The sequence below is a fragment of the Typopeltis vanoorti genome, chromosome 22 (assembly GCF_054136105.1).
Source record: "Typopeltis vanoorti isolate ZY-2024b chromosome 22, IOZ_Tvanoo_1.0, whole genome shotgun sequence".
Taxonomy (NCBI): domain Eukaryota; kingdom Metazoa; phylum Arthropoda; class Arachnida; order Uropygi; family Thelyphonidae; genus Typopeltis; species Typopeltis vanoorti.
In genome coordinates this window covers 23407501-23421551 of record NC_143570.1, presented here as the reverse complement: position 1 = coordinate 23421551, position 14051 = coordinate 23407501, and the positions used below count along the sequence as shown (strand labels likewise).

Below are 14051 nucleotides of genomic sequence, written 5' to 3'. Positions count from 1 at the left end.
TCAGAGTGGTATTGGCTTCTCAAGGTGAACTTGGAGTCAATCGGGCCATTTCGTTTGCAAGAAGTCACAAACATTTCTGAATTGTGAAACGCCTGCTCGAACTCTAGAATTTCCCAATGGGGTTCGCCCATTTAGTTTCTATTCCTAATCCTAAATTCTAAGTTAAGAGAAGAAATAGGGGAAAAAAGAGAGAAATAGAAGAGATCTAGTAACTAACTGGTACTCGCCTCTGGAGAAGACTCGCAACCAAAGTCACTAAAAATAGGATACACAAATCTCAATGAGTCGCCTCAAGAATGTCAATCCAAGATCAGAAGTTAAATATATTGAAACAATTTTTTTTATTTATAGTTAAAAATACGAGCATTTAACTTCAGTAAAAATTTAATTTAACCCAAATCTCACTCTTGGAAGGTTTAAAACCTATAGTACATCATTATCGTGAGAGTGGACAAGTCACAGATCGTTTGAGAACTCTGCACTAGAGACCAAACATTTACTAAGAAACATCCAATCCATAATGTGAACTGAACTTATAGCTGCAATGCACGATGTCATCCAGACTAATGAGCAGCTGACACTTGCAATACAATGTTTTCTAGGAAACATGTTTTACATAACAGTGATATTCAAGGCAAACTATATGAAGTCAAAAAGCGAGCCAAGTTATGACAAATGCAAAATGCTTGTTGTATGCTTATTCCCATGTTTTTAAGCCATCCGCAAAAAATACGGATTTTGAATATGATAATTTCTTGTCAAATATAATATACTGCTAGACGTTTCTCATTTATTACATTTGATGTATATACAAATTATTTTGCATTAGATTTGTAATTGTTAATTTTACAGGAAGTCAAGAAATGTGCTAAATGGACACCAGCCATAGAACAAGAAAGAAACATTTTTTCACCTGATAAAATTGACCTATTTTCTAGAATTTTGTTTCCAATAGCATTTATTGCTCAGTGTTCCGTTTATTGGGCTATATACATTCAATAACAAGCTCAAAGATGAAGTTCAAAAATACTTTCAACAGGTTTGTGTGTGTGTGCAGACGCATGTGTACTTGTTTTAATTTTTTGGAGAATAATGGCCATTTGAAAAGAGGGATTAAGCTATGTGATTTGTATAATACAAAACTTACTCCACAAAATTTTACTATGCTTTGAATAATTAGGATTTAAGAAATTCAATTTCTTAGTTCTTGTAACTTGCAACATTACAAAAGCAAAATTGTAACTTGAGATCTTAAAAAAAAAGATATCAAAACGCCATGTTGTAGATTAACAAGACTGTTTTATAATGGAAATCACAAATGTGAGAATTAGTATATCCTCAAGGGATGTACCACACATTACGACAGTCCAACAGTAAAACATATTTGAGCATGAATAGACAAGAGAGATTATTTATAAATTATAAAACGAAATCACGCCAAAAGAGTTCTACGTTATGCCACTGATGGGTACGAGAAAAATGGCGGCTAAGACATCAATATTGATTCGATTTAATGCGATGTAGCGTGTATTAAATGTATTCATTAATTCGAGAGCGAATGCAAGAAATGCGAGTCGTATCGGAAGCGGAAGAATGAAGTCACTGATATTAAGGATGTAAGGCAGGATTGTAAAAGTAAAAGTGTTACGGAGAATGTGGTTGAAGCAGCGAAAGCCGGTGCACAAAACACGAATAAGAGTTTGAAAGATGTGGATGATGAGATGCCGGTGCGGAAAGAAATTGCACAATTACGCGGACTCCTTTTGTCTCAGTGGACTTTTAACTCCATGTAGGACCCATACAAATAACAATACGTAATGAAAAGTAACGAAAGCATGTTCTTCAGGCGCAAAAATAAAGGGTGTTAGTCAGTGGCGTATTTAGGTATTTCTCGCCCCTAGGCCCGCAAAAGTGCCTCTCCTCATATGAGAAGTGCCATCCCTCATGACCTGCCTATGGGAAGGTCATGATCCCAACTTCCAGTGACTGAAGTTGCCATAGAATCCCACTTGTTTAACATCACGTAACTTTCTTCTGGGTGGTGTCATCTTCAATTTCGGACAAAGTGGAAATTATTTCCGTCCATCCCTCACGAAGACTCAGACAGGCATAGTCACGAGCTGACCAACAAGTAGGCGAAGGACGTTTGATTACTTTTGCAGAAGTTTCCAGTTTCCAGGTGCTTTCTTAGAACACTCCACCGATGTGTTGAAGGTGTGAAAAATACGTATAGTTCCTGAAGGACATCAAAAAAATGCAGAAGAGTATGGACAAGATTCGGCAGCGCGAGTACCAATTCGAGACAGAGAATGTCTAGCGCACGGTGTGAATTCTGCCAATGGATTTATTTCAAGAATTCTTGCTTGCAGCCCTGTGTATATACTTGCCTGACATGTTACTAGCATTATCATATGCCTGCCCTCTGCAATTTGCTGCTTAAATTCCAAGCTCGTTTAGTAAAGTCAAAACCGCTTCTTGTAACTCTTCCGATTTGTGACTTACGTTAGGAATGAAACGCAAGAAACGCTACACAGGAGTTCCGTGTTCTTTCACCTATCGCACAATGAAGGACAGCTGATCAACATGAGACAAGTCTAGTGTTGAGTCAACACTTATGGAATAGTACTACGCTATTTTAAGTTCTTCCACAATAAATACGATTACTTTCTCACCCATTATTTTAATAAATTCCTCAAAGGAAATATAGGAAACGAAACTTTTTCCTTTTTTTCCCCGCTTTTGGCAATGTGCTTAGCAAGAAAGGGATCAAATTCACCAATCCCTATTGCTTTGCGTCCAGTTACCGACAACAATACAGTAGCTTTCCGTGCACTTGTCTCGGTCTGTGTAGTTATGCAGAATCCGATAACATGCCAATATGCTTGCAAACTAAACTTACAAAGAGGAAAAGAAAAATATTTCTCTACTTGTGAGTAGATGCGGCATATAAGGAACATGTTATAATTAAAAACTGAGAGCCTGGAAATTTCCGCCGCCTCTCAAAATTTGCCGCTCTAGGCCCGAGCCTATACCTAAATATGCCACTGATGTTAGTGAAGCTGTAAGTTTGCAGAAAAAAAAGAAGTGAACGAGTTAATTGTTTTGGCTCGCAAAAATGATTTGAAAGGTGAGAAACATGCAATGAGAGCAGGCCGGTTTTATCATTAGGCGAATCTAGGCAATCGCTTAGGGGCGCTAAGACTTCTGGGTGCCAGCTTTTGTTACATAGTTCGGGGAAAATTACAACCTTCGAAAAAACTTAGTAAAACCTTGATTAATAATAAAAAACTGAAAGAAGCCAAGCCGTCCTGGTTCTGGCTAATGATCCTACATTATTTTCGCCTTTCTCTATTTATTATTTTTATAAATATCCACGTGTAGGTGTACGTGTGCTTGTGTGAGAATGACAAAATACATAGAGAGAGACAATATATAGGGGCGCCTAAATTTTCTTTGCCTAGGGGCATCAGATACTCTCAGATCGACCCTGAATGTGAGAGGATATGAAGAGTTGGAAGCAGCAAAAATGAAGAGCAAGAAAGTAAGAATTGAGTTTGCTGTCTTGGTATGATAGGATAGAAATGAGAACGGCTGTGGTTGCCAATGAAATTGTAAGAGAAAGAATGATTATATAAAGATAACGTTACTCAGTGCTGATGGTAGGAAAGTGGCAGAAACAAAAAAATAGTTCAATTACTAAGTGATCACATTGCAAGGGTATATCATCCAGGTGGTGATTTTCAGTTACTGATGTGAGAATTGAGGTAAATGAACTGGAGGTACTCAGTATATTGAAAAATATCAATGTAAATATACAGTGAGCGAGCCTGGACGATATGGCAGCTCGTGTGTTACAAAAATGTGCAAGTGAACTGGCAGTGCCTCTGACGAAGTTGTTTAATATGTCTCAGCTCTGGCATGGTTTCAAGGAAGTGGAAAGAGGGTGAGATAGTTCGATTACATAAAGGTGGTTCCAAGACAGAAGTTACCTCATGTGCAAACTTTGTTTGCTTACACTTGGATAAAGGATTAAACCAAGAATATAATTTCTTGGCATCTTTAATTTATAGCATAACCAAGTGGAAAAACTTTCAACATCTTAGATGTTTGGAGTAATCACTCTGAAAGATTCTTAAATGAGATAAGCAGTAATTGGATAGTGCTAGAAAATACTGAATAGGGAATGTGATTAAGAGTACATAACAATATTTGAGATAGAAAAAGCCATGGAGAAGCTGAAATGTAGAAGGGCAGCAGCAGTTGATATTGACATGGAAATGCTCAAATGTAAAGTATATAAGTTTTACAGTGGCTACTCTACAGCTCTCTGTCTCCACCACTCAGTCCATCAACTATAATAAACTGCAACTACCATTATCATCATCTACACCAATGCCACTGCTACCACTAGTATTTTCACAAACATCCATACCCACAGTGGGATTCAAACCCACAGCCTTTTGGCTGGAGAGCAGATATGCTAACCGCTTGGTCAATCAGGCCAGCTTTGTTATCTGTTGCATTACTTTGCTATCTGTCCATCAGCCATCCTTTTATTCTATATCACCAGTTTTCTATCCATCCCCATTTGTTGGTTTGCATAAGAGTTCCATGTGGTATTCTGTCAAACAGCTATGCAAAATCCACCAGTATCATCGTGTAGTCATTCCCTTTATCCGTCAGTTGTCACTCTATTATAAAAAGTTAGCAGATAAACTGACCCACACTGCCTCTCATAGAGTATCATTCTTATCCACCCATTACTGAATTCTTTTTGACCAACTTTTCCAGTACTTTTACCACCACTCCTGAGATACTAATTGGTCTATAATTTGCTACCACAGACTTAGATCCTTTATGCAAAGGAGTTATTTTGCCTTCCTTCCACTCTCTTGGGATTGCCTAAGCTGAGACTTAAATTAAACAGCCTAGTCAAAGGCATCACCAGTTTCCTGCATATTCTTGTAAAATGTCAGCTGATATTCCAGTTGTATTTGCATTCAGATTCTGCAATATACTAAGTACCTCCAATTCTTCAACCTCTCTTCTCGCATCAGTCCCTGTTACTTGTCATAACAATATCTTCAATTGGATGATATACGCTTGCAAAATGATCACTCAGTAGCTCAACAATATTGTCTGTTGCCGTTACCTCTCTACAGTATGCACTCATTCAAGTTATCCTTCAATGTTTATTAGTCCAAGTATTATTATTATTATTATTATTATTAAGGGCAACTCCAAGGAGTCCTTAGACTCATCGAGGGAGGCCTTAACATCATGTCAAGAACAACTAGTCAACATTCACACAGAATCTATCATACCTCACCTTGAACTCATTCACAGTCATGGCACCCACAACAGACTCTGGCAGCTTATTCCACTCATTTACCACTTTCCAAGTAAAAAACCTAGCTCTAACACCCTTGCTAACCACACTCTTGCCTAGTTTATATGGATGGCCCTAGTCCTCCCACTACCAGTCCTGTTCTCAAAAATATCTTCTGAATTAATCTTATAGCAACCCTTCAGTAATTTGAATGTCTCAATCATATCACCCCTCTTCTACCTATCAACCAAACTCTGCAACCCACAAATCTTCAAGCTGTTCTCATAAGGTTCATTCCATAGACCTGTTATCATCTTTGTCACTCGTCTCTGGATCCTCTCCACCTCCTACCCATCAAGAAGAAACTCTGGTGTCCAAATCTGGGCACAATAGTCTAGATGGGGGTCTTATCAAGGCTCGATACAGAGGAACAATAACTTGCTTGTCTCTGCTCGTCAAAGTATTCTTCAGTAACCAAATGATTTGATGAGCTGATTTAGCCACTTTTGCAATGTGCCTCCCTAAACTTCAACTCCCTATCCACCAACACTACCAAATCCCTGGCCTTGTCAATCTCCTGGAGTACAGTTCCACCAATTTAGTATACTGCTGCTAATCTTTTCACCCCAAAATGCATAACCCTGCAAAATTTTGACGTCCTGTGCATTCACTATTGCTCTACCCAACTTTGCATCATCAGCAAACAAATGAACAGTTTCTCTCAGATCCTTTCCTACATCGTTAATGAACAAATTAAACAGTAGTGGTCCAAGAACAGAACCCTGCGGCACACCACTAGTCACAGGCCATCTTTTGGACTCTACTCCTGAATAAACTACTCTCTGATATCTTTCCATCAACCACCCTCCTATCCATCTCACCAACCTTATATCCATCCCCATATGCTGCAGTTTACTGATTAGAATTCCATGTGGTATCCTGTCAAAGCCCTTAGCAAGGTCCAGCAGTATCACTGTAAATCCATTACCGTTATCCAGTTCAGCCGTCACTGTGTTATAAAAATGTGAGCAAGTTACTGAGGCATGATCTACCCTTCACAAAACCATGCTGTCCCCCATACAGTATCCCATTTTCATCTATCCAGTCCTGTATTTTCCTCTTGACGATATTCTCCAAGACCTTGACAACGACTCCTGATATGCTGATCGGTTGGTAATTTATAACAGCAGTCTTGGAGTCTCCTTTATGCAGTGGAACTATTTTCCCCCTCTTTCCATCCCCTCGGGACTAACCCAGACCTGAGACTCAAATTAAACAAAATGGTCAAAGGCACTGACAAATCTTTAGCTGCTTCACGTATGACACGAGCTGGTAAACCATCCAATCCCACAGATGTATTCACATTGAGGTCTTGTAAGACTATTCATCTCCACTTCATTCACCATAATTCCCGTATAAGCTATTGGTTCCTTCATTCCAGCTATATCACCACCTATAGCATTGATAATAGCTAAGGTCAGTCATGAATGTCACTTGACACATCGAGTATAAAACATTCATTGCTGTGCAAGACCTTTAGATGGTTACTAGCATAATGGAGGTTCTGCAAGGTGTGTGAACAGGTTCAAAAGCCATTCTGATACCGACTTTATTTTTTGTTTGAAATTGTGCTAACATTTCTTTACCTTATCAATGTATGATAAGGATATGTTACCTTTATAATCCGTTTTTTGAGTTGGTTTCTCAGACAAGAGTAAATTTATTTAGCAACTTTTCTGAGTAACTATTTTGAAGAAATTGGTAGGATAGAAGATTAAGCATCTTTTTTGTTTCACCATCTTTAATAAGTCTTGAAGCATGGTTCCTTAAAGTTTTGCCAAGTTTCTAAATCAAGTCAACATTAGGAAATGCTTTTAAACCTCTTCACACCCTACTAGAATTTCCTACATTTGCCAAAAGGCAGTGTTCAACACCTGTGTAATGTTGAATATAGCAGAAAAGATAAAAGTATCTACACTGCATGCTTTCTCAGAACATCATGATATGAATTGGTCATCCTTGGCTTACCTAAAAGACGATCTCTTTTTAAGGAATCCTCTGCAGTGATATTATCACATGGCACCCATGGGAAGTAGGGCCCCAATTTCATATTTGGAAGTCTCTTATGCATATATTTATGTAGCTTATCAGATCTCCATTTATGCACAACCATATAAAAGCCTTGAATGACAATGATCATTTTACATTTGATATGTCATGTGTGCTAACCTATATTATTATTAATTTATGTTTTCAAAACTCAGTTTTTTTTTTGTATATATTCTCTAGTACATTCATCATCCCGATGAAGCAGTTAGTCAGTGGATAGCAAAACATGTAGTAGTTTATGCTTACATTATATCTAAATTAATTTACTATTTATTCAACAACAGTGAGAAGCCAGTTTGCCTTTCTGATAACTGAAAGGACAATTACATGGTGCAGTGCTAGAAGTCATTTCAATCATCCAACACTTGACATACAAGGGTTGGATGATTGAAGCATCATTTTGAAGGTTGAATAAATGGCACATTATTGTACAAGTAATTCTGCAGTTACATTGTCATTGTAATTTAGTTCCAAATGTACCAAGTGAGTACTGACAATTATTGAATGAGATGTTTAAGAAATTAGGTGATAAATAGATAAGAAGAATTGGCATTTAGAGGGAATTCTTCAGAAGAAACAGTGTTTAGAGGGAAGTCTTTTAAAAATGATGTGGTTCAAAATAGTACAGCATAGTAAGTAGAGAACTGGGAATTAAAATTTAAGATGGGCAAAAATAAGTCTATACAGTTTGGTAAGTAAGTGGCATAGATACAAATTGTGAATGGACAGGTTTATATTAATAGGAAACTAATAAAGCTCGGAATACTGTTGTCAGTAAGCTTTTCTTGTAGGAAAATGGGACTAATGATGCTCTTGTATATCTCTTTGGTCAGACTAGTTCAGGATTAATGGATGGCAAAAGAATTGAGGATGTTAAGAGAAGGATCATTGATGTGTGGAGGGATTACATTGTGCAATTCAGTTGTAGCATCTTAATTTACTTAACAGGGGAACAGTTAATTGAAATTAATAAATTTGTTTAGCAAATATATAGTTTACAAAGGGGTCTGTTACCTAGTTGAACCAGGTTTTACTATGGAGAAAAATAAGAGGATGGAACACTTAAGAAGTGCATTTTTTAGTATTATTTTTTTTTCTTCTTCAAATTTCTTAAAATTCTTTGGTTTAAAAGTGTGTGTGTGTATCAGTATTCTAATAATACATATCACTCAGGCATCCGAAGCCATCATTTTAAAAGAAAATTCTACAAAAAACTTTAAATTGCTGCCCTTGCAAGAATTGATAACTTTGTAAAAATGCACCTACCTGGGATGCACTGCATATGCTATTATATGGCCTGTTGTAAACATGTGAAAAAAGAGTAAATTGAAATTTAGATTTTTTGCACATATCAATCATTGTAATAATGAAATATTACATATAAGAATGCTTTAAGATTCTTATGAAAAAAAATAGAACTCACATATAACAGTGAAACAATTTTTATTACTTTCATCAAAACACTGCAGGAATCATTCTGCATGATATAAATAGGTCTGACTAAAATTAAGTCCCACACATATAATTTAATATATATACATATTCAAACTATTTTACATATTATCTATCATTATTTTATCTTACACATTTTTTCATGTACAACAAATGAGATTCTCTTACTTATTTTTAAATTTTATTGTGCATATTAGGGCTCATCTATAAATTATGAAATGATTTGGGGATGTGTGATTAATCTTTTGTGATAATAAGCTAGGAGCTTATTATTATATATGGCACTTTGGGACAGACATAATCTATGTATAAGCCTTTAGAAATAACAGGTCCAGATTTGAAAATGTATGCATTTCAAAAAATCATAATAATAAATAAAAAATAATAAACATCATATGAGACAAACAACCATTTCATCAGTAAAGAATTTATTCTTCACTGTTTCTTCCATATTTTGTATGTACTGTATATATACTCCTGAGGATGGCCTTAATACAAAAGATGAAATATGGAGGAACAAATGGCCATTTTATGAAGTGATTTATCTCCTTAGTTTTCAATAACAATTCTATAGTCATAATAATAAACTCTTTGATATACATACCAAACAATTTTTGGATTTTTTCCAATACTATATTACTATATAATGATATCTGAAAATAATTTATTTTTACACTGTGCATCAGAATAATACCATTTCTTATGATTTTTTGCAACTGATATTAATCAAAATGGTATCATTAAATCAAAAACATTAAAAAATGAGAGATAAGACAGCTTGCAATATTAAAGATAATTCTGACTAAAGTACTCAGTAATTGCAGTTGCTGGAACTGACCTTTCCATCTTAAAAAAAAAAATTGTCTGTACTTTATATTCATCATTATTATATTATATATTAAAGGAGAATACTGTACCTTTTCTTTAATACTAAGTGTTAAATTTAAGCCACTTGTCATTACTAGATATATGGTTGATTAACTCAGAGAACAAGTCTGACCTTCTGTCAGTATGTAATCAATATATAGAAAATGAATTAAGGCTCTTAGTTATGAAGCTGAATTATCCATGAAGCATAACACAGAACTGAAATTCATCAATATTCTAAATGTAATGTTAACTACAGAGTTCTCTAAAACTAATGCCTCTGTATTAATGTAGTTCCACATGAACACTAATATACACAAATATAGATTGCAAAGGCATTCCATCCATGCAGTTTTTTACTCATTATTTTTAGTGAACATTAATAAATAATGAAATTAATTTATCTAATACAAAAAAAAATAGAATTGCAAAACAGATATAGAATAAAACAAATCAAATATTCACATTTTTCAATAAAAAAAATTAAGGTGAAACAAAGGAGTAACAAATATAACTGAAGTAAATAAAAATATCAATATTACTAATTTTAATGTCATTCAGTTGTTCTTTGAGAGATACTTGTGTCATAAGGCAAATCAATTCCATTGTTTATGTAATTAACTAACATTGCCACTGATGATGGCCTGTAACATTCAGGCTGAAATATATGACTTTTAAATAAATATTATTTACTTATTTCCTTGTGTTTTTGTGTAAATGTCATTCAAAATATCTATGTAGGCTTGTGGTTATTTCTGTAATGCTAGACTAGCAGAAGAACTTCTTCTAGCCTTTCTACAGCTGGTTTATAAGTTAGTCAATCTTTGGCATAAGAAAGTATGACTTTTTTGTTCCTTCATAGAAGATGGCAACAACTGTCTGCTGTACTCTTGCACTATCAACCACACATCACTGACAGTCACAAACTCAACTATTAGAGACAACTAAGAGGATATGATCAGCTGCACCAATTTTATTGCCCAATCAGCTGCAATTGGGCAATGAAATGGTATTAGAAGAATTTATTTATGTATAATGTCATTTAGGATACTAAAGAAATTTAAGTGGACATCAAAGGTCAGGGACACATAGAGGTTTCAAAGTAACAGGAAGTGTTAGAATGTTATGGTCTACCAGATCTACAAAGAGAAGCAGCAACATAATACAATTTGATGCTTTTAAATATGTGAGAAAAATCCACTGTGGCATGGTTGTTTGTAAGTCATTAAATGATAGTGAAGTTCATTGCTCAGCATGAATTCACCACCCTACTTATTGGATTCTTGAAAAAGTTCCACAGTTGATTTCAAGCAGGGTTTTTGGATTATCTAATCCTTAACATATCCATGATACTAATGTATGACAGGTTTACAACTTTTTTGTCAATAGGATTCACATAAAAAGATATATTCAAAACCATCAATTTCAATAAGAAAACAGTCAAAAAAACAAATGCTTCAAATTTTTATTTATATGACAAACAATAATTTTCATCACTGTGTAGTCAAATGTGTTTTTTATTATTATTAACCTGATTTGTTAAAATTATAACAAAGCTAAATTGAAAACATACATGATTTTATATAAAAAAATGAATTTGCTATTTTTTTTTGTTGTAAATAATCTACACTTATATAACTTCACTGCTATCAGGAATAATTTCAAGTTATGAAAACTAAATAATGGGATAGCTGTATATTATTATAAAATTACTACAAAAGAATGGAAGTGAAGAACTAAAATGTTATTAGATAACTGCTTCCTATGTATTATTTAAAAAGATGTTCATGACATGCACTTCTCACATTGAAATAATGTTTCAAGGATCATAAAAGATTCAATCCCCTTTCCCATCCCCCTTTTACAAAAACAAATATACACATAAAGTGAAAATAAATAAGTATGTTAATTCCATATTTATATGCATATTGTTCAAATGATTATCAAGAGATGACAAGCCTGTAATAATAGAGTCAACCCATTTATTTTAGACCCTAATCTTCTCCTATAATGCCTTTTCTCCCAAATAGAAGTTTGGTTACCATTTGGGAATGGAGAGGCAATTATTATCCCATAGTCAGAGACTCACCTAGGAGGTCCCTTTTGTCATGCACATCTCATCATACTGTGGCTTAAACACATTCAAATTTTCCACAGACACTACGCACTCAGGCAATGCATTTCAATCATTCACGACTCTCCAAAAAATCTGCTTCTCACTCCCTTGCCCAAGCTCTCTTATACAGCTCCCAGGGATGAACTCTTGTTCCTCCCCCCCCACACCATTTTATGAAAAAAGTCTCTACAATGTTGACCCTATAACAATCCCTTACCAACTTGTACATCTCTATCATATCATCCTCCCCACCCCTTTTCCTCCTATCCAGTAGACTCTGCAAATTGCATCGTCTCAACCTTTCTTCATATTCAACATTCCAGAGATCAGAAACTATTTTGGTCAATCACCTCTGGATCCTATCTGACATCTCTTCATCCTTTTGAAAACCAAGCGACCAAATCTGTGCACAGTAGTCCATATGTGGGCTAATCAGAGCCTTATACAATAGAACCAAAATCTCGTGCTGTCCTGACAATTTTGGTTACATGTCCTCTAAACTTTATATATTTATCCACCATCACTTCCAGATCGGTAATTTCCTCCACCTCCAACAATATATATCCCCACTCAGCGTAAATTCTACATCCCATCTTTATTTTCCAAATTTTAAAACCTTACATTTTACAATGTTGAACTGGCATCCCTGCCCCTGTGCCCATTCACTAATTCTATTCAAGTCTTCTTACGAGGTCTCCTGGATCATGGCAAGTCACTTAGACCCCATTCAGCCAGGACAGGAAAATATTTGCTCTTTCTATGGCTTTACTTCTTTCAAGATGATGACAGTAATGCAGTGACGATTACTGGGGAATAATATCAGGCCATGATTGCAAATTCTGTACACTCTGAGGTAGAGGACAGACCTGAGGTGTGGTTTCAGCAGGATGGTGCCACTGCCCACACCACTAGAACCACAATGGAACTCATAAGGCACATTTCTGGCAAGCAAATAATTTCACAAAGATTTACAATTAATTGGCCATCACATTCTCCAGATCTGATGGCTCCCAACTTCTTCCAATGGGACTACCTGAAGGAAAAGGTGTATGTGAACAAACCCCAAAAAACTGAGAAAGAGAACATTCAAGAGAAATTAGGGCACTGCAACCAGAAATATTAGCAGCTGTCATGGAACATGCTGTAGAAAAGGCAAAAAGTTATTAAATGTTTAAACCCCTTTTCGACCTACCTGTTTTATTTGGACAGATGAAACACACACCACTGAATGTCAGAAAAAGATTAAAAAACAAAGTTAAATAAATTCACTGTGGTTATGAGGCCTGTCAAATTCTATGGTTATTGTCACCACTCAAATCAAAACTGAAAGAATTGTAATCACTGACAAAGGTAAGATAATTGTTTGGGTCTAAGTTCAACAAGACATGCAAACCCATAACAAGTAAACTCAATCTGAACCAGAATAATAACATAGGAATCACTAAGAAATTTTAGACTTCATTCTTCTACATTGATTAACTATCCACTATTGTCAGAGAGCCAGCAACACTCACTCATGAGAATTAGATGAAGTTTATTTATAATTTTTTTTAATACAAAAACTTTTTTGATAAGAAATGCTAATCTGCAAATATGATAATCTAAGACTATCCCATGATTCTTGTTTCATATTAGTATAAAATTTTAAATATTAGAACTTTATAATACAGATATATATTGGATGCTATACTGTAACTAAGTACCAACATGTGTCATCCCTACTTAAACCATCATGAAACTTTTTAAATTAAAATTATTAGTTTTTATTTTAATATATATATACACTCCTGAGGATGCCTCTAAAACAATGGCAAGTCAAAAAGTTTGGTAACTTTATTTTAAAGTTACCTAAACTTTTTGACTTGACATTTATTTCTCCCCAAAGACATTAATAATGTCTACCCTTTATCCTTTAAAAGCAAAGATGTAACATATGACTTATACATTTCAGTATTTTTTTATATTAATTAGATAAACTTTATTATCCATAAGAATTGGTATTATGCATGAATATTAGATCTTTACAATTCAGGACTGCAGTACATTACATCAATCTAAAATGGACTGTTTAAAATTCATTAATTAAAAGGCAAATATTCTGATTTGTGACAGCTAGTAAAACTTCTCTAACAGTTACATATTTGCTATTTCCTAATGTTAAGTTATTATTTACAATAT

The 14051-nt window shown here is 34.8% G+C and overlaps 1 protein-coding gene across 1 annotated transcript in view; it reads right to left on the bottom strand.

The window, feature by feature from the left end:
* Window positions 1-8902: 8902 nt before the first annotated feature.
* LOC150094212 (AFG1-like ATPase) overlaps window positions 8903-14051 on the bottom strand; it is a 299001-nt gene continuing 293852 nt past the window's right edge. Inside the window, exon 13 of the mRNA XM_090411886.1 lies at window positions 8903-14051. This exon is cut by the window's right edge and continues 2455 nt beyond it. The gene's annotated coding sequence lies outside the window, so the exon portion shown is untranslated.